General features: G+C 33.7%; 1 long non-coding RNA gene across 1 annotated transcript; it reads right to left on the bottom strand.

Moving 5' to 3' along the window:
* Window positions 1-850: 850 nt before the first annotated feature.
* On the bottom strand, window positions 851-1,500 carry LOC129953754 (uncharacterized). Its single transcript, XR_008782582.1, has 3 exons — window positions 1,364-1,500; window positions 1,140-1,298; window positions 851-1,084 (listed from the first exon to the last, which is right to left on the bottom strand). It is a non-coding gene; the product is annotated as an uncharacterized LOC129953754 (long non-coding RNA).
* Between the last annotated feature and the right edge of the window lie 16,290 nt (window positions 1,501-17,790).

Raw genomic sequence — 17,790 nt, forward strand, 5'->3', positions numbered from 1 at the left:
GTCTTGACAGATGGTCATGAGGTGCTCGTTGATGCACCACAGGTCAAGACTTGTTGCCGAAGTCTGGGTCCAATGACAAAGCCACAACTAAATAAGCATTGTTGATTTTCTCCCTAACAATCACCATAGTAAATATCGCAGTTTTTCATCCTCTTTCTGCGCGGCTCATCACATCGTATTTCGTGTATGGCAAAGCTTTATAGCAGTCCAGGTCCTTGATTTAAACTCCAATGGTGAGTGCCATCATAACCACTCCTTACAGCACAGATCTCCGAATTTGTGGTAATAACCCTATAAGGTGTTCACAGAGTAGTTCAATTTAACTGGAACTGTAACGCTACCGTTGATTCCATCTTGGGTATTTATCCGCTGCCATCTCGATGAAAGATGAAGTGCCTCGGTGGAAAGACATCTCTCCCTATTATCGTTTGCTACCCCTAACAACTTTCCATTGCGGTTGGAACCGAATCTTTCAGTTAAAGAGCTAGGCACTTCTTGTTTACCGCTGAGTGCTGTTAGGACACAGAGGCGGGTATTTGAGAAAAAACGTCTTGACGCTTGTGTTCTCTTGAATACACATGTTTACCATTTGAACATTATTGCCACATTAGACTGTTTGTCTTAATCATTTTTTCATTCACTTTTCTCCGACACGACAATGTATGAATCTTTTTTCGCAATGTTTAAAACGCTAAAAAAAGGGGTTAAACGATTTTTTCAGCCCTTGTTTTATTGGACTATTTAAATTATACATCATTTCTGAAGATCGATGATTTGGAACTTATCCAAGTTATGCTAAACAGTTTAACAAAAAAAACATCAAATACCTGTAAGATTGCATGACAGAAAAGTTGAAATCCGAAGAATAGCAGCAAGACGTTAATTACATTTAACCAACGTAAAACCGTATCGTCGTTATTCCTGAGATGCAATTCTTTATTATTTTGACCCTTTAAAAACCTTCTATAATGGTTTCCAATCATCAACGAAGACGTCGAGAGTAATGCAACAAATAAAATGTGTACTGCCACCAAAATGTAGAAAAACCTTCGATAATGTCGCCATTTCCATATCAAATACACTTCTGTAATTGAATTTCTCAGTTTGAAGTTTCCCACCAAAATTGATATTATCCTTACCAATTAAAGGATGTTGTAAAAAGCTCCATTCACTGCTGTATGATTCATTGAATGAATTTAAAATCTCATTAAGAACACACATTTGATGATCGGATTTTCCTGATGATGGGCAGCAGCTCGTCCCCGTTTTTGTAGATGATGGATGCAAAATTGAAAAATCTGCACAAAATAAAATGTTAAGAGTTATAACTTCCTTGATTTAAGAGTTTTTAATTTCGCTTTACCAAATTTAAATTCATATGAACTTCCGAGATCAGAATTCTCAATGTATCCATCGAGTAGATTTCTAAAATATTCAATTGGTTCGTTGAAACGTCGAATAATTAAATCAATGACGGACTCCTTTTCCAAAAAATGTTTCTGGTTGTCTGATATTGTAACTTCTGAAAGTGTAGATTATATATTTAGTAATAGGATATAATAGGTCTCAGAATTATGAAACAAGAAGATTCAAATGGAAGCGGTGATGGTGGAAAATGGACGTACGGATGCTAGAAGACAGAAAAGCAAAATCGGATCTAATCTTAGCAATTAATCCAACTGAATTAAGTCAAATACGAGGATGCTCAACATCCAGGGATATTTGGATGAAGCTTGATATAGTCTATGCATCGAAGGGTCTTGCTGGAAACGCAACATTGCTATAAACTTTGACGTAATAAGATTGCTAGTGGAGAAGACATAAGAGAATATCTTTCCAAATTCAGTTTCAGTTTCAGTTTATTTATTTATTTATAACGCTTACACAGTAAGATAATAAATATCTTATAAATTAGTGAAAGCCTTTGACTTAACTTTATACAACAATTCAATTTTTAAAAAATACGGTAAGAAAATAATATAAAATTAAATTATATACAAAAAAGAAAATAACAATAATTTATAAATAAAATATTAATTGACAATATAATAGAAATAGAAGAAGGAAAAGATAGTTAAGTTAGTTAAAGTTAAGAAGAGAAGATAGTTCATTAAGTTGAGTTAGTTGCTTTGGTTCGAAAAGAAGATTTTAATACTTTTTTGGAAAATATGTATATCACTTATATCCCGCAAATGAGTTGGAAGTGAGTTCCAGAGGCGACATGCAGCGATGAAAAATTGCCTTTCTGAGGTCAAACACGAAAAGCGTGGCAAAATTGCCGATGTCGATCTATTCGATGTTGACATTCTGATTTTTTCAAACAGATAAGCTGGTTGGCGTGTTTTCAAGATTTTAAAAAACAGTATCAATGTTCGAAGCTTCATGAAGTCATTAAAAGGCATACTAAGCAGAATCTCTTGCAAATGTGAAATATGGCCGTACCTTCTAAAGCCAAAGATGTATCGAATGATACTATTCAATGCTATGTTTAATTTATGTTTGCTGATGGAACCGCAGTTGTAAAAAATTTCGCATCCATATGAGTGAGAACAGGTTTTACAAGGGTCCTTGTAAGCATAAGTGAGGAGTGATGTTTTGGGCGGTCCACAGCGTTCCATAAGTTTTACCTACTAATTGGTTGATGTGGTCATTCCAGGTCAATGTTTTATTGAAGATTACTCCAAGATTTTTACTGGAATTTACGAATTCTAATGGGTTCTGGTTTAGAAATATGGAAGAAAAGTATGTTAAGTCTAATTCTTTTCTTGATATAACCAGGCATTTACATTTGTTTGCGTTGAGAACCAACCCATTGCACGACGCTCAGTAGGATATCTTTTCTAGTTCTTGGTGAAAGCGCAGTCGTCAATTAAACCAAAAGGACAGCTTTTGTAAATTTGAATGTCATCGGCATAAAAATGTTTTGATACTTCATTTATAATGAAACCGATTTCATTCACATGTAATGAGAATAGAAGGGGAGATAAAATTGATCCTTGAGAAACTCCTTGTTGAACCGGAAGAAAATCGGAGAGATTTCCATTTAAGAAAACGGCTTGCTTTCTATCATTCAAAAAGGAAGAAAGTAGTTTAATAGCTTCTGAAGATATGTTGAATCTGTGACGCAGTTTATTCAGAAGTATCGAGTGATTCACCATGTCGAAAGCTTTTGAAAAGTCTAATAGGAGGTATGGTATTAAGAGATACATGGTCTCTTAGAGTTATTATAGGTGTAGAAACAAATTTACTGTTTAGCTCATTTATATTCAATTCAGCTGGAAAATTATTTCTTTGTTTGCCTATTCCTAGCTTGCGGAGGTTGTTCCATATTTTACGACTATCCGATTTTAGTTCTAGACGGTTAGAGTAGAACTGTACTTTTGCGTGTCTTACCTCTTGAACTACTTTATTTCGCAATGACTTGTACAAGTCACCGAGCTCGTAAACACGGAACCGTTTCCAGCTTGGGTATACTAGATCACGCTGATTTATAAGTTCTTTAATTCTACTAGTAAACCATTGTTTATTTTCGCGGATTCTAGTTTGTGCTTTTAATGGAACTTATCGATCAAATAAAATATTAATATTTGTGTTTAGAAACTCGACTTGGTCATTTGGTGAAGGCATTAGGAAGATGTCATTCCATGCTATCATGTTTATATCATTTTCAAGATATGTTTTAAAGATATTCTTAAAATCTCTAAATTGAATTCTAGAAAACACTTGGTTTACAAATCAAATCAAATGGTGTGCCGCAACAGTCCTTTGTGAACCAGGGCCTAGTGACTTACAACTCTCAACCATTCCTGTGTGCGAGTACTGTTGTCAGGAAAGGAAGGGACCTATAATTTAAGGCCGAATCCGAACGGCTAGTTTTTGAGAAAGCACTTTTTCATGACAAGAGTTACTCTTGAAGGATTTGCAGTACCCGCGCAAATTAATTTTTTTTTAATTAAGGTGGCACAGGCAGGGATTGAACCCAAGACCCTTGCATGACAGTCCAACGCACTAACCATCATGCTACGGGTGCTACCACACTTGGTTTACACTTGAATTAAAATCATAGGTCAAAAAAATAAGATCATGTCTAGAAAAAATTGGTGTTTCAAGCTGATCATATAACAGTACTCTATCTTTTTCACTTACATAGTAGTGGTCTAGTAGCGTACAGGAAGACTGGGAAAAGTGGGTGGGTTGAGTATTGTTCACTGAGTGCAAGTCAAAGGATCTCATGTTTTCAATTAACCTTTTGTCAGTTAAATGGTCACAGTTAAAGTCACCGCATATAATAACGTTTGAAGAGATAACAGTAATTTCTTCAATAACTCTATAGATTTGTTCCAAATCGATATACCTATTTGGTCTTTAGATAGTTCCCAAGAGAAGATTACCTTCACTGCCTTTAACCTCCAAAAACAAATACTCACAAGAAGAGCTGGGTGACGAATAGTATAACTTCTTACAGATAAGGTTTTCCCTAACATATATAGCAACACCTCCTCCGCTGTTGCACCTATCAGAACGGAAGATCCTATATCCACTAAGAGAGTATGTTGCATCTTTCACATGTGCAGAGAACCACGTTTCTGAAACACAGATCGCGTCGATATGTGAATCTTCAGAAAGTAATCTAAATTCATCAATCTTTTTCATCAAACTCTGAGCATTGTTATGAACAACCTTGAAACCGTCACGTCGACAACTCAACATTTTTAACATAGTTCGCAATATAACATCACTGGTGTATCCTATGGAGCCCACCAATCGTTCACACAACTCTGAAACGAGTAGTTATAAGGCGAGATCTAAGTAACATACATATAATATAATGGGAAACAAAGCAACAACTTTTACAAAAGGGTTTCTATAAGGTAGCAATAATAAATATACATTGGTGAAAAAGGAAAGTAAGATAGAGCATAATAAGAGGAAAAATAGAAAAAGTGAAAGGTAATAGTAATAGTAAAAGAAATAATATTTCATACAATAAAAATTGGTTCATCATGTTGAGTGCTGGTGAAATTCTTCTTCTTGACTGCCTGTCACAGCAGAGGCAGCGAGTATAGTTTTCAATGTTGTATCGTTGTTGATGTGTATTGTCTCTCCTTCTCCTTTTTCGATACAGTTGATAAATGGAATTTATTTGAATATGGAAGTCAACATAAATGAAGATTTATTAACTGTGATCTTGATATATAATTTTCCTGATTCTTTTGAAAATTTTAGATGTACCATTAAATCTCGTGACAACCTTCCTTACATCAAAACTCTTAAAACTAAGATAACACAGGAACATGATGCAAGAATTTGAAGTTCATTATCAATCATCTGAAGCTATTTTTGCCAAACACAGCCAAGGAACATCCCAAATACAAGCAGAAACGTCTTTAAAAAATCAGCTAATGAAGGCTTTAAGTGTAACTGCAATTTTTACGGAAAGATGGATCATAAGGGCGTGGATTGTTTCAAGAAAATGGTATCTACACTGAAGCACACAGACAGTACGTATTTTGCAAATGTCTCAACAAACGACAAAAGACAGACTGTACATACTTCACATCAGAAATAGAAGCATGATGAAAACTTTTCAGCAAGTCTTGAATTAGCGACAAATGTATCCTCTGATGTGATTGCAAAGGGATATATCAATTTATTAACCTGGAATGGAAGGACAAATGTAGAAGTAGATCTTAACGACCTTCCTCATGTCCCAGATCTGCGTACGATCCTTTTCTAAAAAGCTTAGATTGTGGATAAGGGCTTAAAGAAAAACATTACACTTATGTCGAAAAAAGGTTAATTACCATAACCGAACAATTCTATTAAGACATGTGGAACATATACGTCGCTCTCAGGATCACCTTTACATAGTACATAGTGACGCTTGCGGTCCAATGAAAATTGATTACAGCCGATTCTGTAATTTTAAAATTTAACGAATTTAAACATTTTGCAGAAGCGCACACTGGAAGAACAATCAGTCCTTGTCAATCGGACTATTTGTCTGATTATTGCAATTTTGGAATGGATAAAATAACGAAAGAATGTGGAATACAGCGCCGCCGTTTAACAATTGTATAAAAAAAAACTTATGACATGAAAACAAGGACGTTATTAGAAAATACAAAATTAAATTCAAACAATTAATGGTACAGTAGGATTTTACACGAATAACAAAAACAATATCCGCAGTATGTATACTACCGATAAAAGTTAAAGTAGATTCTTACTACGGATAGGTTTTTGACGAGTCTCAAATGGATCTTATGTGATTTCGTTCTCAAATGGTGGTACGATCGATATTCCATTTGTATCTCGATGTCTGTGTTTGTTGCATTTGGAATCATGTGTTTTCAATTGGAGAAAAATCAATCTGTTACTGTTGATATTATTTAGTTTTGTTTATAAAAATGGACTAACTGATCTTATTTTGCAAGAGAAAACAATAGAAAAGATAATTTATAATTTGCTATGTTTCTATCAAGTAGTACTCGTGGTTTGATGGTTAGTGCGTTGGACTGTCATGACAGAGGTCTTAGGTTCGATCCCTATCTATGCCATCCAAAGTTTTTTTCACGGGTACTGCCTCTTGCGAGGGATTGAAAAATTCTCCAAGAGTAATTCTGTAATGAAAAAGTGCTTTCTCAAGTTTGCCGTTCGTAATCGGCTATTAACTGTAGGTCCCCTCCATCCCTGACAACAGTACTCGCACACAGGATTGGTTGAGAGTTATAAGTCACTAGGCCCTAGTTCTCAACGGGCTGTTAGGCCACCTAATTTATTTATTTATGTTTCTACCAAAGTTTTATTTCGGTTTAGATTAAATAAATCGTTTTGATGCTTTAACCGCAAATGAAATGATTAAGTTTGACAGCACTTTTTAAAATTCAAATGGTGTTTTTTATGAAGTGCATGTGAGATAGTTTGATTCGTGTTGAACAACGAGAACTTCAAGCTCGTTTCAACACCAAATGTGAATGTAGTAGTCTACGAACAAACCCCTCCTTGGAGCAATTGTTAAATTAACTTTTTTTATAGGATTTCAATTTCCAGATATTTTCTTACCCGTTGGGTTAATAAATCAAACTAACAATACTATTAGAATATTTTCTATTAAATTCTAATTCTTCGTGTGAGCTTTGCCAGAGCGTATCTCTAACGCTTAAAAATCTAACAACGTTGACAACAGTATTAAAGCTTACTATATAAAAAAGGTAGTTCAGATATTCTCAATTTTCGTGCATAACGCGATGATTATTGACGTCATAATCGAACAACAACGGAAGCAATAAACTAAATTGTGAAGAAATTTAAAATAAGTACAGGCATAACTGATGTCGAAAAGAGCGGCTTGATCGTATCGTAGTGATCGCTCATTCAAAAATATTGCCGCTGCAAATGGTGCTGATGATCCAAATTTATTGATACAATTACGGAGCAACAAGCATCACAATATGTTTTGGTTTGCTTTACTTTTGAAAACGAAAACAAGTCGTTTTTTGGAAAAAACACTTATTTTTACTAAATATTTCTACAATTAACTTACCCACTGTCTTTCTACTCAATTCGCCTCCATGCTGGAGTAGCTCGGCGGTAATCTCTTCACAGTCATTTAAAACCGCAAAATGACAAAGATTCAAAGCTATGCAATTGGTATTGCAACAATCAGCGTTACATATGAAAATCAATTGATTTAAAAACACATAAGTATCATCTAACTCCGAAAGCAAACAAAGACACTATAAGAAAAAAATAAAAATTATTTTAATAAATTGCTTTTTATTTTTACTCTTGTCGTACGTACTTGAATTAGATCCTTTGATAAAATGGCTTCAAAAAATTCTTCATATATTTTATTTAAAGCTGAATCAACTGAAGGTTTATGGATATAGGTGCCATTGCTTTCTTTTGCAAGGATGTATAATGTGGAAGAACACATTGTGTACTATTCATGCTTCCTCTTCGAAAAAAAAGAAATGTTTTATGTATTGTAAGTTCAACAATTCACTGAGTCTTAGAACACTAAATGGAGGTACTTCCACTATCAACAACTTTTATCATTCGTAATTTTTGCACTTGAAACTTATATTTTTATTTGTGGTTATGAAAAGGTCAAACCACATTGTTTTTTTTTCTAGTTTAAAGTGCTTAGTCATTTAAATACTATTTTGACATATTTCATGTGTTGATGATTCATTTTCCACCTATTTTATAGACTGCTATAAAAATTAGAGGCCATTCAGTTCTTATTGCTTATCAGTCAACGTCATTGTTATTAACTTGTATGTAAAAGTGTCGATATTTTCATGCCGTTACTACTATAAAAATATCACATAAGTTAATTTCTTTTTCTTCAAATTTAGAATCAATATGTGGAATTGACATAAAGAAATATATTTCAGTATTTTATAAAAAAAGTTAATATTATTTTGTTAAAATTGGAGAAAAAGTTATTGAGTCAATATTCGTTCCATCCTTAATATGGAACAATTATGATTTTGAGGAAACTTAGTAGAGTGTCCTCGTTGCTGAAAATGTATGCAGATGATTCCATTCACATCTTAAGAGCTTTCTACATTTTCGGCTGCTTTGGTGACCGAAAAAATTTCAAGCTGGACTCAGAAAGTGCAAATAGGACAGGGTAAGTAGTTTTGAGGTAACTATTTAATAGAATCTTTATTCCTATGTATTTTTTAATTGTATTTATTGTGCGTGCACTAAAGGGGTAATAGATACCCTTACAATGATTGGACACAGTCCAAGCAGTTAGGAAATAAGGATAGGATTAGAAAGGAGTACCCGAAGCAGGTTGGTTTTGAATGTCTCACATTGTAATGAGTGGGAAATATTGAACCTTGAAAAGCCTTTCAAGAACGTGTAGTTTTTTAAACACAGTGCGAGCTTTAGGAAAATATGAAAGAATTAAAGAGGAAATACAGGTGTACATTGGTCTTACAATTTTGAGTATGGAAATGATAGGAAATGAGCGGTTAAAAAAGAATCTATACTAAACAGTACATCCGAAATTAACCTTAAGGGTAAACTGAATGCGAGTATTACGCGGAATTGTTTAAGGGGGGAATTGGCAATGGGATAATTTGATAGAACATTGTTTATACAAATACCAGTAGAACAACGAATGGCATGAAACATTGCGGCGGTGTATTTGTTTCGGTTATACGAGTAGTTCTATCGCCCATCATTTTTCGGATCCTGTATAAAATACTTAACCTTGTCTTAAAGGCACCTGCCCAGTACAGCTAAAGAATGAATCCCTGTGCTTAATAGTACGACAAATTAAGTATCAAAGGTTAGCCGATGAGCGTTCCTAGAAGTACGCGTATTACGGTTGAATTGATTGAGGGGAGGAATGCAATTGGATATTTCACTAGAGCATTTTTTATGAAAATAGCGATAAAATAATGACGGACATGAAACCATACGACGCACAGTGCTCAAGAAATACAAAAGTTTTCAGAGCTCTCTTTTGAATTATACCCACAAGACTCAAAAGGGTTATTAAAGCATCCACCAATTATGGGAATTGTACTCGAGTTTCGGAAGAATGCTTTATAAATTATATCCACCTCAGAAGGAGAAAATCTGAACACTTACCGGCATTTTTGGCGCTTTCGAATATGTGATCACTCCAGAACAAGTGGTTTGTGATGTACATACCTAAAACTGAAAGCTGACAGCAGTTAGGGGCCAGATTCTGTAACAAACGAAACGAAAGAGATTGTTTCGTTTTTCTAAAACGAAAGAAAATGTTCGAAAGCGATAATTGGCATTCTGTATCGCATTTCATTTATAAACGAACACAAGTTTATGCTTCAAAACCAACAAAATTTGATTGCATACTTCTAGGATGTTGACAGATGTCAGATATCTTGATAGATGGGAAATTAATTTTAATCGATACATTAAACTCAAAAAAAGCTATATGTATGTATAAGATTAAATAGACATAAAATGAGGCAAAATTAAGAAAAAAAGGTACGTTTAATTAACTTTCTAATGATTTCAACTTCAATTTGGGTGATTGTCAAGTAAAAAAGAACAAAATAATAATAAAACATTACATTTCGATTAAAGTAAAATTGTATAACTATAAATAGTTAAGAAGACTCATCAGTATGATTGTGACAGATTGTGTTTTTCCAGAAAGATAATGTTTTAAAGAACTTCGCTTGCAAGTTGCAATGATAAAAAAGAACATCGCTTGCAATGTAAGTATTTCTACAATTAAATTTTCATTTTCTATAAAGGACGTACAACAGAAGACCTGCCCAAAAATAAATTTTACTTGCTTACATGCTCAAGCATCCATCAATGGCAACAAATAGCCAAGCAGAGAGCTCAGACAGGGACCTGAAAAACAAACGGTGGGAACCACTTATGTACCTCAAAGCTTAACTCGAATGGGCGCCCCATCAAAAATTGTAAAGCCTGGAAGAAAGTAAGTAATGTTTATATAGTTTTTTTTTATTATCATCATAAACTTCATTCTTTTTTAGACATGGGCCGACTATAATCACCGCACTAAGCAAAAACTTGCGCAGAATAAAAACTCTTTACACAAAACTGGTGGTGGCCCATTCAAGAAAAAAGAACTAAGTTTGAGGAAGCTGTAGTGGAATTGACAAAAATACGGACAGCGGTATATGGGTAAAATGCCATAAAGACTTTTAGTGCCGATATTCAACCGCATCCGCCTACGAGCCAACGACCTGCGATCCAACCACCTACGAGCTATTCGTCGTCTTCATCATCATCATGCGAGTCAAAGGGCAGTCTAGAAAATCTTGTCAGAGCCCTTGTGAGTTCAGAAACTGAGGAGACTGTTACTGATCCTGTTCCGTATTCTGTTCCTCTTGCGGAACAAACAAATATTCCAAAGAACATTTCACAATCATTTTCATCTAGAGAAATGGACAAGCTGGAAATGTTTAAGAACTCGGCAAATTCCAGTGAAGACTTTTACAAACAAGTCGTGGACGTATTGTTAGAAATACGAGATATCAAACGGAAGGAAGTTCAGATTTAAAAGCAACAAGCTTTAGACACGCTTTCAATCAAAAAAGAAAGTTATTTATAATAGAACAGGATCTTAAGGTTGGTATAAGAACCAACTAACTTAAAGAGTGTGAACTAAGTTTAAGAACCCAACATAAATTGGTTTTCGTGATACCACCATGACTGATTGACCATTGTGACCTTCATCAGAGAGAAAAAACTAAATGAGAGAGCCAAATTTCCTCGTCTCCGTCCCTTTGGAACCTCTTACTCTCATTTTTTATAGCGTGTTGAATTCGTATCGGTGTATACATGTTTTCACCTCGAAGAGCAGAGAGAATCGAGACATTTGATATTTCTGTCTCTCTCTGGTTTTCACAAATTAATTCTAGCAAACAATTTTCGTTTGTCAATGAATTACGGTAAACGTTAAAACGGAAGATTGTGGTGAATTTGTTTTTCTTTTCTCTTTCTTTGAGTTACAGATAGATGGCATTAACAACCAAAACCAGAAAAGATGTGTTCAGAAAGAGTGTATAACAAGGTTAAGGTTTTTTAGACTAGACTTTATTTGTTATGAACAAGTACATGTTTTTTATAAATGTATGTTATGTTTATTTCAACAGTAATACCTTAATTAATAACTTAACTGCTGTTTTATCTAAAATATACTGCATTGAATTATTTTACATCGAATTAATTATAATAGGTGGAAATAATAAAGGTCTACAGTTTACCGGGAATATTTATATAAAATATCCATATCTTCTGAAATTACGGTATCAATCGATATTTTCTGGATTTTATTGTTAACCTAACATTAATTTGTCATGAATTAGTCTTTCAGCTGTTTTATACACCAACAAAATTAATTATGAAATTTGGCTGCGATAATAATTACTTGAACACAGCATTTTCTATGTTTATAGTTATTCAGGTTTAGCCCTTAACTTGGATTTGCATTTATTTATGAATAGCCTAAAAAGTTTAGCAAACATCTATGAATAACCCACAATGCACTTTCAGGAAAACTGTAGTTAGAACTTTCCCTAACAGATTTTTCCTTGTCGCTATATAACTGAAAGATAAGATATAAATAAATAGTAGAACTGGAAAACTTATAAAAATGATGTATAAGACTTAAATTTTGGTTGAAGAACAAATTTGTATATTCTCTTCACAAAACTACTGACCTAGCGAGAATACAAATACTTTTACTTTTGTACAAAAGTACTTTTCGGCTTACATATGTAGTTAAGCCTTTAAAAACAGCACACTAGCTTAGTGAAAATAGCTTATCGCCAATTCACAAATCTTATGCGATGAAAATTGGCAACAGAAGTTCACGGTTTTTTATTTAGTCTCTACTTAAATCACTTATTTTCAGCATTTTGGAAATGTCGGTAACATAAAGAAAATGAACAACGAGTACACACAAATACAATAGGAATGTAAAAAAGAGATGAGTATATAAAAAAGTTTTCAATGTTTCTGAGTTGTTTTATTTTAATGATCCATGTTTACATTCTTTAACTCTCGTTGTCAATGTTCCAGCAACTCTCGCAGCCAAAATTAAGTCGATGAACTCTGAAAATTAAACTAAATCTGAGTTTTTTTTGCATTTTTCAACGGTCTGAGCGAAAATTAAACGCATAAACGCAGCTATAATAATAAAACAAATAATAGCTGTAGTGCTTTCAGAGTTTTATGTTTCTAGGTCCTAATTCTCATTGCACCGTTGCACCACCTTATTTATTTTACTTACTTAATAATTAAAACTGGCTTCAAATAACTAACTAATATTTCTCTAAATGCGTAATTTACAATTGTTGCTAAATCTTCATTGTTCTGGCACCTAACAAGAGTAATTAATTTCACTTCATATTCGAATGATATTACTCCCAAAGTAACACAATGAGAATACCAAAAAATTGTTCATCCACAATTTTGAATTTTCTTTGAACACCTCTGAACAGCATGGCATCCGCCATTTTTCAAAGATGGACGCCATTTTTTTTTAATGTGGGGAGTATGCACATCTTCTTGCATAAGTATTCGTTCCCCACATTTTTTTTATATGGAGTTAATACATATGCAAGTTTATGTGCAAATCGCAGCTTGTAGGCAAAAAGAGAGCAACTGTCGAAGTTGGTTCTCTCGTTTAGTTTTTTTCTCTCTGCCTTCATTTAGTGTTTACTTCTTAACATTTTGTTTTTTATCGTGAAGATATTTAATTTTTTCTTTTTTCATTGTTTTCTGATATGTTCATCTATACATGGGAATTGATCTCAGGAAACTGCTTATTACTTTCGTTTTGTTTTGTTGAATGCTCATAACTATCATGCTTATTTTGAAATCCGAAAGAATAGCTAATTCTGTGTCTATATCTCCAATCATAATGTTGACAACCACGTTGGGATTTGTCGCAGAAGGTGGATACCAATTTGGAGTAGGCAAGGACGGTGGTATTAAACTTTCTCAATCATCATTGTCAAAGTGCATAAAAAAGTGGTATCGGCATTAGAAGCTAAACTATGCCCCAAATGGATAAATTTTAAAGCCAATGACGAAGAAAAGGAAGCAATTAGGGATCATTTTTACCAAAAGTTCGGTATTCCAGGAGTGATCGGTTGCGTTGATGGTACTCAGTTTGCTATCAAACCCCCTCCACCAGAAATAAGACATTTGTTTTATAACAGAAAGGGATTCTACAGCTTGAATGTTTTAATTGTAAGGATTCGAATTCAAGTAAATTTTTGCATACAACTTTTAGAAACATTACACTCAATGACAGATCTGCGATCAAAAGATGCAAATAAGGTATATAGATGCCTCTCACCCTGGACCAACACACGGTGCGTTAGCGTGGAAGGTATCTTCCGTTCGAAACTATCTTTTGCAACAGTATACTGGAGGAAGACAAACAAACTCCTAGCTGTTAGGTAAGAAACAATAATCATTTTTTGAAAAATTGATGACACTGATTAAATCAGGTGACGCAGGCTATCCCCTAGAACCTTGGGTAATAACACCACATCGTTCACCAATTACCGGAAATTCTGAAAGCAAGTATACTATTCAACATTCCAAGGCACGCAATATTAATGAGCGAACTAACGCCTTACTGAAGAACAGATTTAGGTTTTGTCTAAAGGCTAGGCAGTTGCATTACTCAGCAGAAAAGGCTGCCCAAATAGTAAACGTTTGCGCAGGCTTGCACAATATCTGCATTTATTTGAAAGTTGCAGATAAAAATGCTGAAAATTTGCACATTGAAGATCACACTGAAAATGCTTTTAGTGACGTGGATGCTGAAAGTGAAAATAGTCACATTCTTGAAGCTAGAAACGCTCGTTTCAGAATTGCTGGTTTATTTTAATTAAAAGAGTACATATTTTACATATTGAGATATCACTATATCAGTCTTATTTATTTCATTTTTTTGGTTCAAAAATAAATTAATTAAAAACTGAAACCATTGACAACAAAAAAAAACCATTCAGAAAAAAAAACTTAATTCAAAAAACAACTGAGGAACTTTTTTTTTCTTTTATATATGTATGTAGGTAAGCAGATAAAAATCTCACATTCAAAGATTTTGTGGGACGAGTCCCAAACTTGTGTAGCGCCTAGTTTAGCTAGTTTCTTTAACTCCAACTTCTCGCACATTAATTTTTCCACGGCGAGATTGTGCCGACGTTTCTCTTCATACTTTTTTTTTGTGTGTCATTAGCCTTTTGTATATACCTATTCATTCGGTGAAGTTCGTCCTTAATATCATCCAGTTTGAAGAATTTTAACTGGAGTGTCTTTGTTTGCTCTATTGCGAGAAGGCACAGACAGATTCTCTTGGGCTTCAATTATTGAGCCTGGTTCCAAATTTTCTTCAGGGCAAGAAGCCATAGACACGTCTTTCGATGTAGAAGCCGCCTCCGTTTCAGACTCCTCTACTTGTATTATGCCAAATACCCTGTCACTTATGCCTTCAACGGACTGCTTAAGTGAAGTGATCTAGTCAATAGCTTCCTCGAACTCGGTTAGGGCTACAAGATTGTTGTCATTGAAGGCCTGTTTCCTTTTTACTTCATTTTCCACCACTTTTTTTTTTTGTTTTGGATTTAAAATCAGCCCAAACCTTGAAACCAAAAATTTGTTACTATACACCTTTTTTGTTAAAATTTGATTTATAGAAATTTTTGCAAGTCGCACCGTCGTTAGAAGAAGGTCCGTAGCTTCAGCTTCTCCGCAGCATCTTTTCAAAAGCGATCGATGTCAAACCGGTTTGTTGAAAATCCCTTGGCTATCTCAGGATTTTCTTCCATCAATCTGATGAGAGTCTCCTTCTGCTCCCGGTTGGTCCAATTGGAATGCGATTGCGACCTTTATTTAAAAAGAACACAAATAATTCATAAAAGATTTTTATTTTATCTATTTTTCAACACAAATATCAAAGCTTACATGTTTTGAGAATCTGTTTGCCAGAAAAAATTGAACGCTAATGAAATGACATTTCTTTCGAATGATTAGAAAGTCAAAGTTTGCTTGGTTCAAAAAATAAATGAACTTTCGATTGATAAAGTGAACTTTCTAATCGTTCGAAATTTAAGATGCAGATTATTCGAAATCGACTTTTAAGCATGAAAGAGAATTTTAAAATAAGGTTGTATATTTATGAAATAAATAGTTCAGTTAATTCATTTAAAACTCTTTTGGTTTTTATTGTACACTATTTCTAAAAATAATTATAAAGAAATCGTTAAGATCTTTGAACTAATAAACGTTTGATTCTGTGCAAATTTGTTTGCAGTTTTTTTAAGGATAATCTGTTACTATCCTTCGCCTTCCAATGGTATTGTGCTTCATCCTCACTAACTGTTTCGATCACAGGAACTTTATATTATATGCAAATGTTGTGAAGTGCAGCACATACATTGACACACTGAGAAACTCTTTTTGGACTGTATCTACTTTTCCTTTCAAGCACTTCCCACTGCCTAAGAGAATTAATAAAGCTTAGTATAATTTTTGTTTAATTTATAATAAGTTTTGAATATCATCTTTCGGAATACCTATACATCGCTCATTTATGTTGCGTGCTCTAGCGTGAACTGTGTTAAAGTGTATTTTGTCATGACCTCTTGCCTTTCTGTACGGTGTTAGTAGCCAGGGTTCAAATGGATACTTTCGATTGTAGAACATTTCTTCGTTATCAGTTGGCCGAATCAAACTTATTTAGGTGCCATTAACACAGCCAATAACTTTAAAATTGACAAAGTTGGAGATCATAAACATACACCAACATATCTGTGGTGTTTACAAGAAACATGAAAACTCCAACATATATGTTAATATGCTTACCACCGGGAATCTTATACTTGTTAAAAAAGTAACTTTTTGTTTCGTCCTCTTCAAAATCCGATGACCATTTGATCCATTCTGGACAAATTTGATCTTCCAACGATATCAAGTACTCTGTGCAATAAGGCAAACGAAATCATTTCCAACTGACAATGGTAAATTCCTCTACCCAGTATCTCTAAAGTAGAGCAAAGTCTTAAAATTGGATGAATATTTGTTACTCGTGTCAATGTTTTTATGTGTATATTATCCAACACTTATTTGAAGGCTATTTTACTCAACCGAAATCGTTGAATAAAGCTCTAATTTTTTAAACAAATATTTTAAAACAATAATTAGCAACAAATAATTAAAACACACCTTTGATCTTGCGAAATAAATGGATCCGAAAAGTCTCTAAAATTTTGTGTTACACTTCGCAAGTTCAGTAACTCAGAATACTCATTTTCTTCTTCACTGTCGGTCAAAAAGGCAATATATTCACGTATCATTTCTTTTTTTAATTCATTAATACATTTTTCATGACAAAAATAATAAAACTAAACCATTTCACAAGAGAAACGCTAATGAAACGTCAATGAATAAGCTATCGTTTTTTTCTTTCGAGTGTGCGAACGAAAACTTTCGTTTTTTATGTTACATGAAGCAAATCGTTCGCACAAGCGGAAACGTTTATTCAGCATTGAGTTTTCGACGCATTCAATTCTACACGTTTTTTGAATTCCCATTGGACAATGATGGCAAGATCAGAACAAGGATGGTAATCTTTCCTTAAACTTATTGCTTAAAGTATTACTTTTACCTGAGGACTGGAATAAGAACATAATATTAAGCGGCCCTATTCCAATCGCGCAACAAAAAATCATCAACTTTTGACCGAAAAACGATCCAGGGGTGGGGTTATATAAGCTATAAAGCTTATACAGTTAAGAATCACAAGTAAAGATTTTATATAAAGATTTGTTAGTAATTAACCGATATTAACCAATAAGCGGTTTGCTGTCAAAAACAGCAAAAATCTTTATTTTCACACAATTAAGAATTTGAAAAAACTTTAGTAATGCCTTAAATTATTTTTATAAGATATTTTCTGAGATAAAGAGCAAATATTCGAAGAATATTGATACCTTGAATAAGAAATCGCCAATTTGATATTAAGTTGCCTTTAAATTCATAAAACTCGTCTTTAATTCCATCTTATTAGTTGCGACTTATATTTTACATTCGTAAAATAATTATTAATTAAACATGAAGTGACAATTCCGTCTGTCTATCATGCCCCCCAAAGCCCAAAAAGTTGTTGATTGATTTCAAATTTGGAAATTAAGGGCTTGATTCGATTCGCGTCAAGCCTTTTTTCTTTTTTTTTAAGACCCAAACCTAGATTTTTTTAATTTTCATTAAAATGCTTGATTT

Source organism: Eupeodes corollae, chromosome 1, assembly GCF_945859685.1.
Source record: "Eupeodes corollae chromosome 1, idEupCoro1.1, whole genome shotgun sequence".
Lineage (NCBI taxonomy): Eukaryota > Metazoa > Arthropoda > Insecta > Diptera > Syrphidae > Eupeodes > Eupeodes corollae.